Raw genomic sequence first — 12,560 nt, 5'->3', positions numbered from 1 at the left:
CGGGCTCCGGGAGCGCGGCCCCGCCGCTCCCGGCTGCCGGCGGGAAGCGCTCCGGTGAGCGTTTTTGGAGCAGCGAGGGCTGCCTGGAGTAGGTGTCACCTGTATGGGCCACGCTTCAGCTCCACAGGGATTCATCCTGGAAATTCATCTGGGAGGAAGGAAGAACCTACGTGTTACACAGGAGGATGGATGCATGTTGGATGCAGGCTGAACTAGCCCGGAGTCTCTCTTCCCTCCCCACATTTGTACTACAATGTTTAAAAAAAAAAAAAAAAAAAAAAAAAGAAAAGTAAGTGTACTTCTCAGCTTGAAAAATATATGGAAAACTCGGATCTGGTTGTAATGACTTCAGTTGTATTCAAATATTTTCCTGGCCTACTTCTGTGTGCACATTTCTGCCAGCAAGCTGCCCTGCTGCAGTGCCACGCTTGGAGGCTTTCGATGCCATTCCTCACATGGAAAAGACTATGCCTTGTTAGCATTATCCATGCTTATGAGCCTGGGAAGGATTTACACTTCTTTGCCCTTGTATTCTTCTCATCAGGTCTAAAGTGAATTATTTTAAATTTCTTCTTCACAAAATTTGTTTTGAAGTTTACCTACATTTAATAGTGGCCAGAAATTGAACCCTTTGATCAAAAATTCTAAATTTATACTCTCTCCCTCTCTTTTTATATATATGCACACAAACACACTGATATATCCCCTTGGCCAGAACACTTAAATAAATACACAAGGTTAAAACAGCTCTGTCTGACCCCACTAGGATTCCCTGTTTGTAGAAAGCATATCCCCAAAACATTCAAACTGCAATACTTTGAACAAAGATCCAATTTCCTGCAGATATACTTAGTTTCTTTTTTTCCCCTTTTTTTTCTTTTTTAAAGTTTTGTGCATACAGATTTTAAGGTAGTGATATGCTTTTTAACTAGCACTCTGACAGCCTGTTCTTCTTGCATTTTGTAGATCTATGCAAATGAACTCCCACTGAAGCATTCACCTTTGCAGTCACTGCAAAGTTTCTGCAAGGGTAAAATGCACTTGCATATAAAAATTGCATGGGCTCCTGACCGGTTTCTTTGTCAAAACAGAAAATCCAGGTGCTGATTGCTATCTACACATCTCTGCTTGATCCCTATTCATTTTAGAAATCTGTTTCCCCTCATTTCCTACTGCAGCAAGCCCAAGGCAGGACATCATCCCTCCAGCGGCGCTCCCAGGAGCCGGAGGCCGGCAATACCAAGCACCACCTTCTGAAGTTCGCTGTTCCTGGCCACCAGCCTGCTCCTGACTCCTGACCTGGAGGGTTTTACCGCAAGTACATGGCCAGGCTGCCTCCAGGCATTCCTCTGGCCTCCCTGTCTCCTGGCACCTGGCCTCCTCGCCTCTGGACGACTGGCTGCTATCCACCCTCGCAGATCCTCCCCGGGAAGCGTGTGCCGCAGAGGATTGTGAAACATGTTTGCTGGTTTAGGGAGGGTGGTTTTGCACCGTTCCGTCCGAGGTAAAACGTTCTCACATGCAGTGAGAACGAGGCCTGGTGTTAGTTTATAAAAAACAACACCCGAAAAACCCAGAACAAAACCCTCCTACTCTTAATAACAGTGAGAAAACAAGCCTGTAAAATCACAAATAGAAACAAATTCTTTCAATACCAATTGATCATTTTTAGGAGAAAATCCACTATCGGTCCTTAAAGCAGAACAGACTAAAATAGAAAATGATTTATCGTTTATTATGTTAATGTGACACACTGAAGTGGGAGTACATTAGTGATCATTTTTCACCCAAGTACATGAGGCATTTGGAAGAGATTTATAAATGCACTAACATAGAGATCACTGTTTCCACAAAATGCTAAAATGCTGAAATGTTCCAATATTCAGTTAGCACACATTTCTTATTACCAGATCCTGATGGAATTCCTATCAGATGCCTTCGATCATGGTACAGTGGCATGATGCATCCTGTCAAAAAGCAGATCAGGACCATTATCAGGCAGATGTTTGACACAATGCATCATGTTACTCAGCCAGTGGCACACTGCCATTGCTCAAAAGGATTTTGACACGATGCAGTGTGCCAATGCTGCAGCACAAAACCAGCATGTTCCAAAAATAGCGACAAATTCACCTCTGGCATAAGTAGAAGTAACTGCAGTGACTTGATTAGATTTGCATCTGCTTATGTCAACAGCGAGTTTGGCTTGTAATCTCAAATTTATATAAAAGAGTGGTAGGTGGCTGCATTTTCAGTTATTTGTTATATTGTTTTCTACTCCCAGCATTTAAGCATCATGAGACAGCTGGGGTGAAACTGCCACCTTTCTCAGTTCCTTCCCCTCAACCCCACAAGAAGCAGCATCAGATTTCCATTTTTAACAGTGTAACAATACCTCAAGAGTACATAGAGGGCCACTCTTTTCAGAAACTTGGGAGGTTGCGACTTTGGGAATTTCACAAGGAATAGGAATTTACAAAAAGGGAAGAGAGAGGATCTCTGCTTTCTGCCTCCGTACTGTTTCTCAACAGTAGCTGCAAGTGCTAGGTGCACAATGACAGCAAAATAAATTTTGAGTGGCAATTAGAGTAATAGTAAAAGAATGACATGGAAAAGCAACCAGGATGAAATGTGAGATGTGATAAGATTTGGAGAGTTCTTAAAAGGCATTGTAATTTATTGTTGTTCCCTTTCATCACTCTGGAATGAAAAGCACAGCTTGCTAATGCAGATGCATAACACTGACAAAAGAAGAGGAGGGGATCCAGCTAAGGTATGACTGGTGTGAGATCTTTACAGAAGAGAAACATCCCAGCTTTCTGTCTCAGTCTGTTTCTTTAGTGAGGAAAAGGACTGACTGGTTCTATTTTAAATAAAGTTCATTCATGTTTGCTGTGTGTTCTAGCTTCTTAAATCCATCAGGGTACAACTGAATCTTGGACCAGCTGAACTTCGGTGATGCTAAGAGTAACCAGAAGGAATAAAGACCAGAAAATCCTCAGAAAGCACTCAGTAAATGCCACCACCAAACATGACTTGGTACAGCAGCTATGTGGGTTGTAATATCAAGGGAAAATAGCTTGTCTGATACCCTGGAGATCTGAAGGAGAGAGGAAGAGCATAGCAACGTGGCAAAGCAATCTGCACAGGCGCTTCAAGCATTCATTTACTTGTCTGCTCCAAGACAAGCTTTACTGTTGGATTTAGAGGTGGTCTCACCCCTTCCACAGATCAGATCTAGAGGTCTAAATAAAGTCTGGAAACAGTTGCAAGCATCTCAAACCTTTTGAACAATATCAGCAAGAAGTACAGGTCTTTCTCCCCTTTCTCACAGCTATACAATTATTCCCAAATATTTATTTGAGGAGACAGCTCTGTACAGTGAGCAGTCTCCCAGAGATTACAGCCACCAAAACAACCCCTCCACTGCTGTATCCTCTCCCTCCTCTTCCTTGTTTCACCCTCTGGTGGCATTCTCTAAGTATTTAAATAATTGGAAACCACACCCTAGCTAACTGTGGCTGGTGTTTACAGGCAAATCCCCTTGGCTTTGCTGTTATGGCCTGCCCAACAGCCAAAACCAGAACATGCTAGTTTTTCCTCAAGGAGACCAAATTGGAAGATACACATGGCATCCCAAGGAAATACATATTAGGCATTACTTATGCCTTATGTATAAAAGAATAGGAAGATTAAAACCGATGTTTGTTCACAAATAGCTGGGGATTCTCTGATGAGATGGACAATGATTTTTTTTCCGAGAAGTCAACTTTGATGAAAGAGCTTATTTTTTTGTGGACAATAATCAGGCTTGGAAAAAAACAGTCTTTAAAGCAAGTTAAATTTCTGGTGAAATCTGTCATCACACAAATTTCTAAAGGTTTCACACCAAACTACATTTTACAGGGTAGCCCAGCTGTGAAGTTTATCTTGACCTCAGGACTCAGGGGGTGCTAGGCAGGTTCCTCTAACTGCAGTGCCATCACCACTGAGATCTACACTTCCAGCTGATCCACTGCAAGTCCCAGAAGAGCGGAGGCAACAGAGAGCTCAGAAACTCCTGGATTGTGCTCTGTCTTTCCTCATTCCCCAGGGAAGAAGCACAAGTTGTAGGCAGTTGCTTTCATTTCTGAAGGCAAGGAAGGGAAACAGCCTGCCTCAAACACTTGAGGAGGGAGAGAAGGATGAAAGTTACCTCCATTCTGGAGGACAAAGCTTCTCTCTGTACATCCTTATATTGCTCCAATTTGAAACAATACAGAAATTGAAGGGTTGAGAGTTTAAAGCAAAGTGTTCCATTCATGCAATGCCATTTTAATTCATACAGCACCTGGTGAATACAGGAAACATTTTCCTTGTACTTGTATCCATACACCCTCACCACCAAGGTTTTGAACCCACTGGAATAGGAGGCAGCAGCTCGTGTTTAGCAAATACATTACCCTGAGATTTTAGAATCTCTTGATTCAAAAAGCAGCAAACCACTGGCCAAAGTTATGATCATGAGATGCATGTAAACTCTCCACAGAATGTGAGGATCTGGACACCTCTCTGGTAATCTCCTTCATGTTTTGTAATAAAACCAAAGCTGCAGTGCCAATTACAGCAAATATCTTTCTTCAAACCACTAACAGCTTTCACATTTCATGCCTGTAATCTTCAGCAGATAGATCAAGGACTGTTATTCATTTTAATGCCTGAATGCATTATATTTATTCTTGTTATAATATGTTCTGTTACCACAGAAAATGTTTGGCTCCCAAAGAAAAAGAGGGAATTGTGTCAAAAGTCCAAATTCTTCCTTAAAATGCAAACATTTTTAATGGCTTTAATGGAAGATATGCATTGGAATCCTAGGGCACAATCTGGCACTAAAATCCTCCATCTAAACTGGAATTTTTCACCATGTCTTTTTCATAATCTATTATTAAGCATATTTCCATCTCAGCAGCTGAAATTTGGGGCCCTGTTGCATCTGAGAGGGAACTGCAAAGCAACTGGAAAGTAACTAAAGGAGAAGCAGAAAACTGATTGAAACCCTCATATGCTGGATGATGCTGTTCTCCTCCATCCTTCTCCCCATAGGAAAAAAAGAAAGCACATTGGGGTGATCCCAAAACTTCTGGCTGGAGCAGTAGCAGCATCTGACCCAGTGCAGGGTCAGAACAGCTTCAGTGCAGTTCACAGTCACCCCAAGGGTTACTTTGGTCCCTAACTGGCTGCAGATTGAGTACAGACTCCATCCCTGCTTTCCTGATGAAGCTCTCCAGCTGCAGCAAAGCTGGTGAATGTGCAGTGATTGAGGATGAAGCCAAGCAGCTCCTGGCTGCTGAAAAGCCAGGGAAAACTGGTTTTCCTATTCTTGTGACCAGTCCAGGCACTGACTGACACCTGGCTTTGGCATCAGTCCTGTTGTCAGTGTAGCCACTCATGGAATATCCCAGCAAATCCTCCAGGCTTTGGCACAGCCCCTGTAACTGGGGTATGATGTGTATGGACACCTTTTGGATTAATTAGCCAGAATATGATACAGACTGTCTGCCAGTTTTATGCATGTGTGTCTAAATGGCTAGCAGGACAGAGACACCAGTACAAACTAAGACTAATGCAATGATCCCTTTGATCTTGGACTAATTCTTAGTTTGAAAAAAAACCTCACAGTCTTATAGTCTTGCTCTCCTCTGCTCAACTGATGCTAAAATGTCCTACAACCATCCCTGCCCCGTCTTGCATTCCAACATGGCAATCTTCAGGAGGAGTGATTTTGCATTCCTGCTTCACCTTCAGACCAGTATCACACTCCAACAGCTTGTCACCAAACATTGAAAGTCCATCTTTCCCAAGTAACTTCTCATGAAACAAGGGAATTGCAGTACTGTGTCCAGTGGAGCTGCATTTACTTCACTTCCTCCTTCCCCCTTTGCTTGACATAAGTGGTTTCAATAATATTTCAGCTAATAACACTCCTTATAGTTTATTGGGTGTGAGTAGTGACTGTAGGAACATTTGATGAACACTCTGGCTTGCAGAAACAGGGCAGTGTGAATCCTTTCTTTGGCTTACAGGACAGAAAGCATTTACTACAAGAAACACTGCCATGTTTTTAATAACATATACCATTTCCCAAATCTAAATAAATATATGTTAAATGGAAGTGAAAAGTTGTTTTGCTGCAGTTTCATAAATGCCTTTAAAAATTTAACAATTGCTTGGTGGTTTTTTTGGTGTGTTTTTTTTTTTTTACTCCTTTTGCCAAGAGTGTATATTAGAGTAATAATGTAATTTCCTTCTATTCTAGATTATTATAATAATCAAGACTGTCAGCATTTCCCAGCTTCTTTTCATATTTCTCTTGTGATTTCGTTATCACAGGCTTTTCATTAGCTTTTCTTTGCTCATCAAAAGAACCTGTGTGTTTGGTGAAGGAAATGGCTAGAGAAAGACTTCTAGAGGATTACTCATCTCTTGGTAAATAAAACGCAGCCATCAATAACACTTAGCCAGCTCTTCTCTTTTCTCTGTGACATTGTTCCTTTCCCATCATAGTGGGAAAGCAAGGAATTAATTCAGAGATGAAATAGTATGTGGCACAGTAAAATGTGTAAAATATTTACACGTGATTGCACTAATTCTCACAATGACCATGGTGAGATATCAACACTTTTTCTCTTAGAGCTGGAGGTACAGAAGCTGTGGGCTTAATTAGCTCAAATCATGGCCAGAATTTTTTGCCATTCAGGCATGGGCTTCAGTCAGGCAACTTGTTTAGCTTCTTGTAGGGAGCAAGATTCATTGTCATGATTATTTCCTATTCTATGGATATCTCTGTGCTTAGGAAGTGATTGCCTTTAAAAAGAAAAAGGAGGTCTTTAAGTGAGCAAAACCAGAATCCTGAAACTGGAAAAAAAAACTTATAAGGAAGATGTTGCTCACAATGATGATTGGTCACTTCCCAGAAAGGCAGAGGAGGTGGGAAATGCAGGAGAAGTTTGCTTGCACAAAAGCCAGAGCACACCATCAAATAGAGATAATATTCCCAAAGTCAGGGATAAGAGAGCTGAAGATTGAGCTCCATCTTCTTTTTCCATAATGGAATCTTCTCATCAGTCAAACAGCCCTTACCTCTGTACATACACTCACTAACATCTAGAGGAAACACTGTGCCCATCTGAAAAGTACAGACAACTGTGTTCTGGAGGAGATGGGTCCAGTGCAACAGTACTCAGTGTTTTACTTTGTTAGTGTAAACTTTTGTAGAAGAAAAAGAATATATAAACCACTTTCTTCTAAACTCCTCTTTTGTATTTCTAAGTGAGACAGAGAATTATCACCTCTGGAAAGGTACATTTGAGCCAAAATAACAAACAGGCTAAGAGCTCTGCAATAGCCCTTGGAGCTCAGCATAAATAAAATATATAGTTCTCCAAGTGTATCAGTACCAGAGTTCACATAAACACCCTCAATTTTTGGTGAGTTTGAGGGTTTGGGTTTGTTTTTTTTTTTTTTTTTTAAGCTTGCAGCAATAGAGAAATAGGAAGTGGTTAACAACACTAAGAGTAAACCAGGCATTTGAATGGCACACTATAGTTTGTTTTAGAGGTATCTTTACAATTTTGGTAGAGCTTACTGGGGAGTTTCTTTGCAGCCTCAATTCCCTTAATTTAAAGAAGTACTAACTGCCTTCCAAATGAGAAGGCTGCACCACTGGTGAATCATAGCGTGGCTTGGGTTGGAAGGGACCTTGAAGATCTTCTATTCCCACCCCTCAGTCATGGGAGGGACACTCCCTCTAGACCAGGCTGCTCAAGGCCTCATCCAGCCTAGCCTTGAACACTGCCATGCTCTTTTACTGTAAGCAGCTTATTCTTTGCAGGCCTTTCCCAGATACCAAGCACCAACTTTTTTTTGCTTCCTATTGCCCTCCATCCCAGCCCAAACAAGAGAGCAGTAAGGAGAAGTTGCTCACCTGTTCTTGAAATTCTTGCAGAGAAGAGCCATGTGAGAAGGATACACAGGCAGCAGTGGAGGAGAATTTCCTCTCCCAGGACAGGGAGCACAGCAACACCCCTTCCAACATAATTTTCCTTGGAAGGAGAATAGCAGCCTGTTTGTCTCCTCTGTCCTTACACCTAAACCCTGGGGTCCAAGTGTGCTGCTGTAAGTCCAGCCTAAAAGTGGCAAAGTCCTTTCACTCTAACTAAAGGCAGCTATTTCTTCCACCAATGGCATCTGCATATTCCCAATCAGGGAACGCTTTAATAAGCTGCTGCATCTGAGAAAGGTGGGCTGCAGGGTCCTAATTAAATAGCAACTGACATATCGCTTTTCAAACTAAACATCCAGCTGGGATGCTCAGTGTGGCACACTTGGTTTGTAAACAACAGCACAGAGCACTCCACAGAGCAGCCCTGTGCACTTTCTGCCATGAAAAAGTGCAGAGGCTCCCTGTGCCCTTGTAACAAATGATCTAATGATTCTCAGGAGGAGGAAACAAGGCTGATTTGTAGCTCTCTTCAAGAGGCTGAGCCAGTTAAGCAAGACTTCTTAATTGCATGCCCTTTATTATTTAATGCAGAAGTTAAAAAAAAAAATATCCTCAGGGCCAGATCCCAAAAAGGTATTGAGGTATCCAAGCCAGGCAGAAGTCAGCTGCAATTACGAACAGTGATACTAAAAACTTCTGCTCAGCTGCTGCCCAGCTCGGAAGGCTCTTAAACCTTAGTTGGTACCTATTTCAATTTTAAAGCTCTCCAGGTGCCCAGCATTCAGCTCCTGCACGTGCCAAGAAACATTTCATTCCTGACAGTGCTGAGGAAGCTCGTGCTGGCCCAGTGCTGAACCTCTTGAGAGCCAGGAGAAACCCAAGAGATTTCAGTCCCAATCAATGGGACAGAAGCACTTGAAAGCCTACCTGTGTCTCTTGAATGGGTTATACATAATTTCAGCCTAACTATAAGTTACAACGTGGCCAGCAGACAGGCCTGCTCAAAGACATGTCACAAATCCAGCAGGTACATAAAGGAAAGCAAAGCAGCAGAGAGGTAATCCCAATGTTCTCAGAAATATTACAAGCTGCATCTTATTAAGAACAAATGAGCCAGGTACCTCACCCACAGCAAGGCTAGAAACATACTTTTAAAACAAGGCAAGAAACATGCAGCTTCTCTCTTCAGGCTGAACTGTGGGGAAATTGATCTTTTAAATGAGTTGCACTGAAGTCAGACTAACGTTTGACGTTCATCAGCTGAAAACAGTCTGGGCAGCCCCTGTAGCCTTGGCCCACTCAGGCTCTTGCCAGGAATGTGAAGAGAGAGAGACAGGAATGAGGGCAGGAGCACTTTGTCCCCTCTTCTCACATATCCTATCGGTGGTTCTATACACAGATCATTTGAAAAACCTCGCTTTCCCAAAGAATGGCATCTGTGCCATGGAGTTTCAAGATCACCATTTTGCAAAAAAGTTTGTTGTTCTCTTTTATTACACATAATTTTATTCTCTTTGATATCTGCTCGAGAGGGATGTGGCTCGCTCAGGAGAGCCTTTGGGACTGCATACAACAACAGCTAATAAGATTTATTGCCATATTTCCTTGCTTTGCTGCAAATTCATGTACTGCGCTAATGGAACAATGAGATAGACCCTTGACTTGGTAAATACAGACTCAGAAGGAAAAAGGCTTATGTAAGAGCCTGTAAAAACGAGACAGTTCAGAACTCAAGCAGCTGCTGTATTCTTGATTCCTCTCATTGTGCCTCAGGATGGGCAGACATCAGCCAGCCAGAGCTCTTCCATGCATTATTGTATGCTGTGAAGCTTGGGCATAACAGAAACAGTGGCAAAGATGAAATGGTAATGTTAACTTTTCTGTTCATCTTCTGACACATTTTAAATCACTTCATGTGGCACTGCACTCCTAGGAGATTTGATTACTTTTAAAATACTGTGTAAGGAAAAGAAATGTCCCTTAGGCCTGTTGCAGTATTTATAAAGGTAATTTCTCTGTTTTCAGAACATTTACCTTGGCAAAGATATTCCCCATTCTTGCGAATAACATCTATAGAACTAAACAATCCAAAAATCATTCTTAGGGTCCAGGAGTCGTTTTGTTCTATGTCCCACCTGTTGCCATGGCCAGCACCTGGAGATGACTCCAGGATAATGGAAATGCTCCATACTGAAAACTGCTGGGAAGCAAAGACTGTCTGGCATGAGGTTTCTGCCTCCTCAGAGTGAGGGTAGAGCTCCCATAGCTCCAGAATGAAGAGGACATAAATCTCTACAGAAAACACAACTTTCTGCAGATAAAAAGGTGAAAGGCTCCACCAGAGTCCTTGCAAATGTCAATAATGATTCCATCAGATGTGAGAAATTGTTTTCTCGAAAGCATTCACAGAGACAAGTATAGCTATTTTAGTAATTCAACCAATTCTTTCCCTTCCCACCTTTACCTCTTTAAAGGGAAAAAAACATCACCATGCACAGCTGAAAGTTGCTCAGACATTGTTGTCATTTTTATATTTCTGTATACAAGGAATAGAAATGGTGTTCTATGAATACTACTAGTACTAACATCCATAATTTATATTTTTAATGTGCTAAAGAGAATGAAGTTTTTGCATTCATTCATGGCTTCCTCTCAAAAAAAAATAAGACAGCTGAGTGCACATAATGAATTTTAAATTAGTAAAATCAAGAAGTTAATCCATTGCTTATAGTTAAGCACCGACACACCAACACATCGCTTACCAATTGCCTCACTATGTATTTGGCTTTTGAAATGTCCAAATGACACCTCGAGTAGGGTTTTACTGACTTTCTCTGTTTAAAGCACTCTTTAAACATTGTTAGAATTAAAATCAGTGAGCGTTTTTCATTGGGAATTGCCAAGTTGGAAACTGTTAAGCTTCTGGGTAGAGATTCCCATTTCAGAGGAAGTTCTTTGCTCTAGCAAGAGTACAAAATATCACAAGAGGAAAATGTCTTCTTTAAGAGAAGTGAACAGTTGGGAATGCTGCTCTACTCATTCTGCAGGGCATTAGTGACAGCACAGCTCACTGGGTAAGTAATTAGCCTGATGAGGGCACTTGAAGGAGAGAACACGCACAGCAGGACTTAGAACCACGCTCCAGTTACACTGTGGTTACTGCCCTCGTGTTAAACAACTGAAGAGAGTGATCACTGTGCTGGCTGGCATTCAGAAACATGGGGCAGTTCAGCCAGGCAGCACCAGTGAAGAGAGGCTCCAGGGAGAAGAGAGGACTGCAGCATATAGGCATCAACAGTGCGACCTCTGTGCGCTGACGTGAGAGGAGGATGTGAAATGCGGCGGGATTCCCCTTTCTGGCGGTCCAGCACTTTGGCTGCGTACTGCAGTACACTTTTGGGCGATTTTGATTGGATGGTCTCAAAACCATCTGACATTTTCAAGAGGGTACTGTAATTTTTCACTTGTTCTCTGACCCATGTTTAATTCCATGGATTATGGTGGCCAACCTGATGTGGGACTTGGGATGCTCTGAGTTATTAATCATAAATAAAATTGATGTAGAGCTGTCTCTTAATCATGCTAATTCAAGCTTTTACCTCTCTGTTTCACAGGGCTCCTATTTTTAAACACAGCTTAGGTACACTGTGCAATTACATATGCCAGTTGTGCATCTCCTAGGCAGCAAGATTTAGAGCACACAGATAAAAAGATTCATTTCAGTCTCTCATGAGTCTTTTCTGGTGTGATGTCTTCTAAAACAAATGGAGACCTTTAAACAATTATTTTTTAAGATTGAGCCTATCTGAATTTTTTGTTAAAATTCTGAGGGCTTCTGAGCCTTTGGGTTTATTCTAGTTTGAGCTTTATTTGGGTTGGATCATTTGGAAAACACTGCTCTGATGTTTCCCCAGTAACTGTGAGAACAAAATTTCATTTGCATTTTAAATAAAAGGTAAGGAATGTGAAAAAAATAATCATGTGACTCAAAGATGTGCAAACCAAGCAAATATTGTGTGATTTGAAACAAGAAATATTTTTTTTTTTTTGGTAAAACTGTTAGAAGCAAATTTTCTTTTCTTAATTTTTGAGGTTCTAATATGTCTAATATTTGGCATTAGACACTCAGGCTCTTTGGTAAATATATGGGAATGCATAGCCCTGCTTGAATTATATTTCTAAACCAAGGGTTGAGTTATAAAAGTACCTTTTGCATAACATGCAAGATAAGCTTAGCTTTGTCTGAATTTCAATGCCACCTGATTTCAAAAACAGAACTAAACTCACCAGAGGATTTCTCCAAGAAATCCTGGATTACACTGAACCTCTGAAAGTGGCACTTTGCAACAGCAACATGGAAATGCAGGCCAGTCTCAAGGTAAGAATGAATTAATATAGTGACATGTGGAAAACTGCAGGATCAGAGAGGTGATAAATTCACTTTATGAGATCAACCAGCAGTTTCTTACGTGACTACTACTTCCACCTTCAGGATCAGATTCTGGTTTGAGCACTCTGTGAACACCACAGAGCATCACTGACCGAAGTCTTTTTTTCCTAGCAAGGTGCTAAGCAG

Source organism: Anomalospiza imberbis, chromosome 2 (assembly GCF_031753505.1).
Source record: "Anomalospiza imberbis isolate Cuckoo-Finch-1a 21T00152 chromosome 2, ASM3175350v1, whole genome shotgun sequence".
Classification (NCBI taxonomy): domain Eukaryota; kingdom Metazoa; phylum Chordata; class Aves; order Passeriformes; family Viduidae; genus Anomalospiza; species Anomalospiza imberbis.
The sequence above is the reverse complement of the archived record's forward strand: the minus strand, read 5'-3'. Positions refer to the sequence as shown.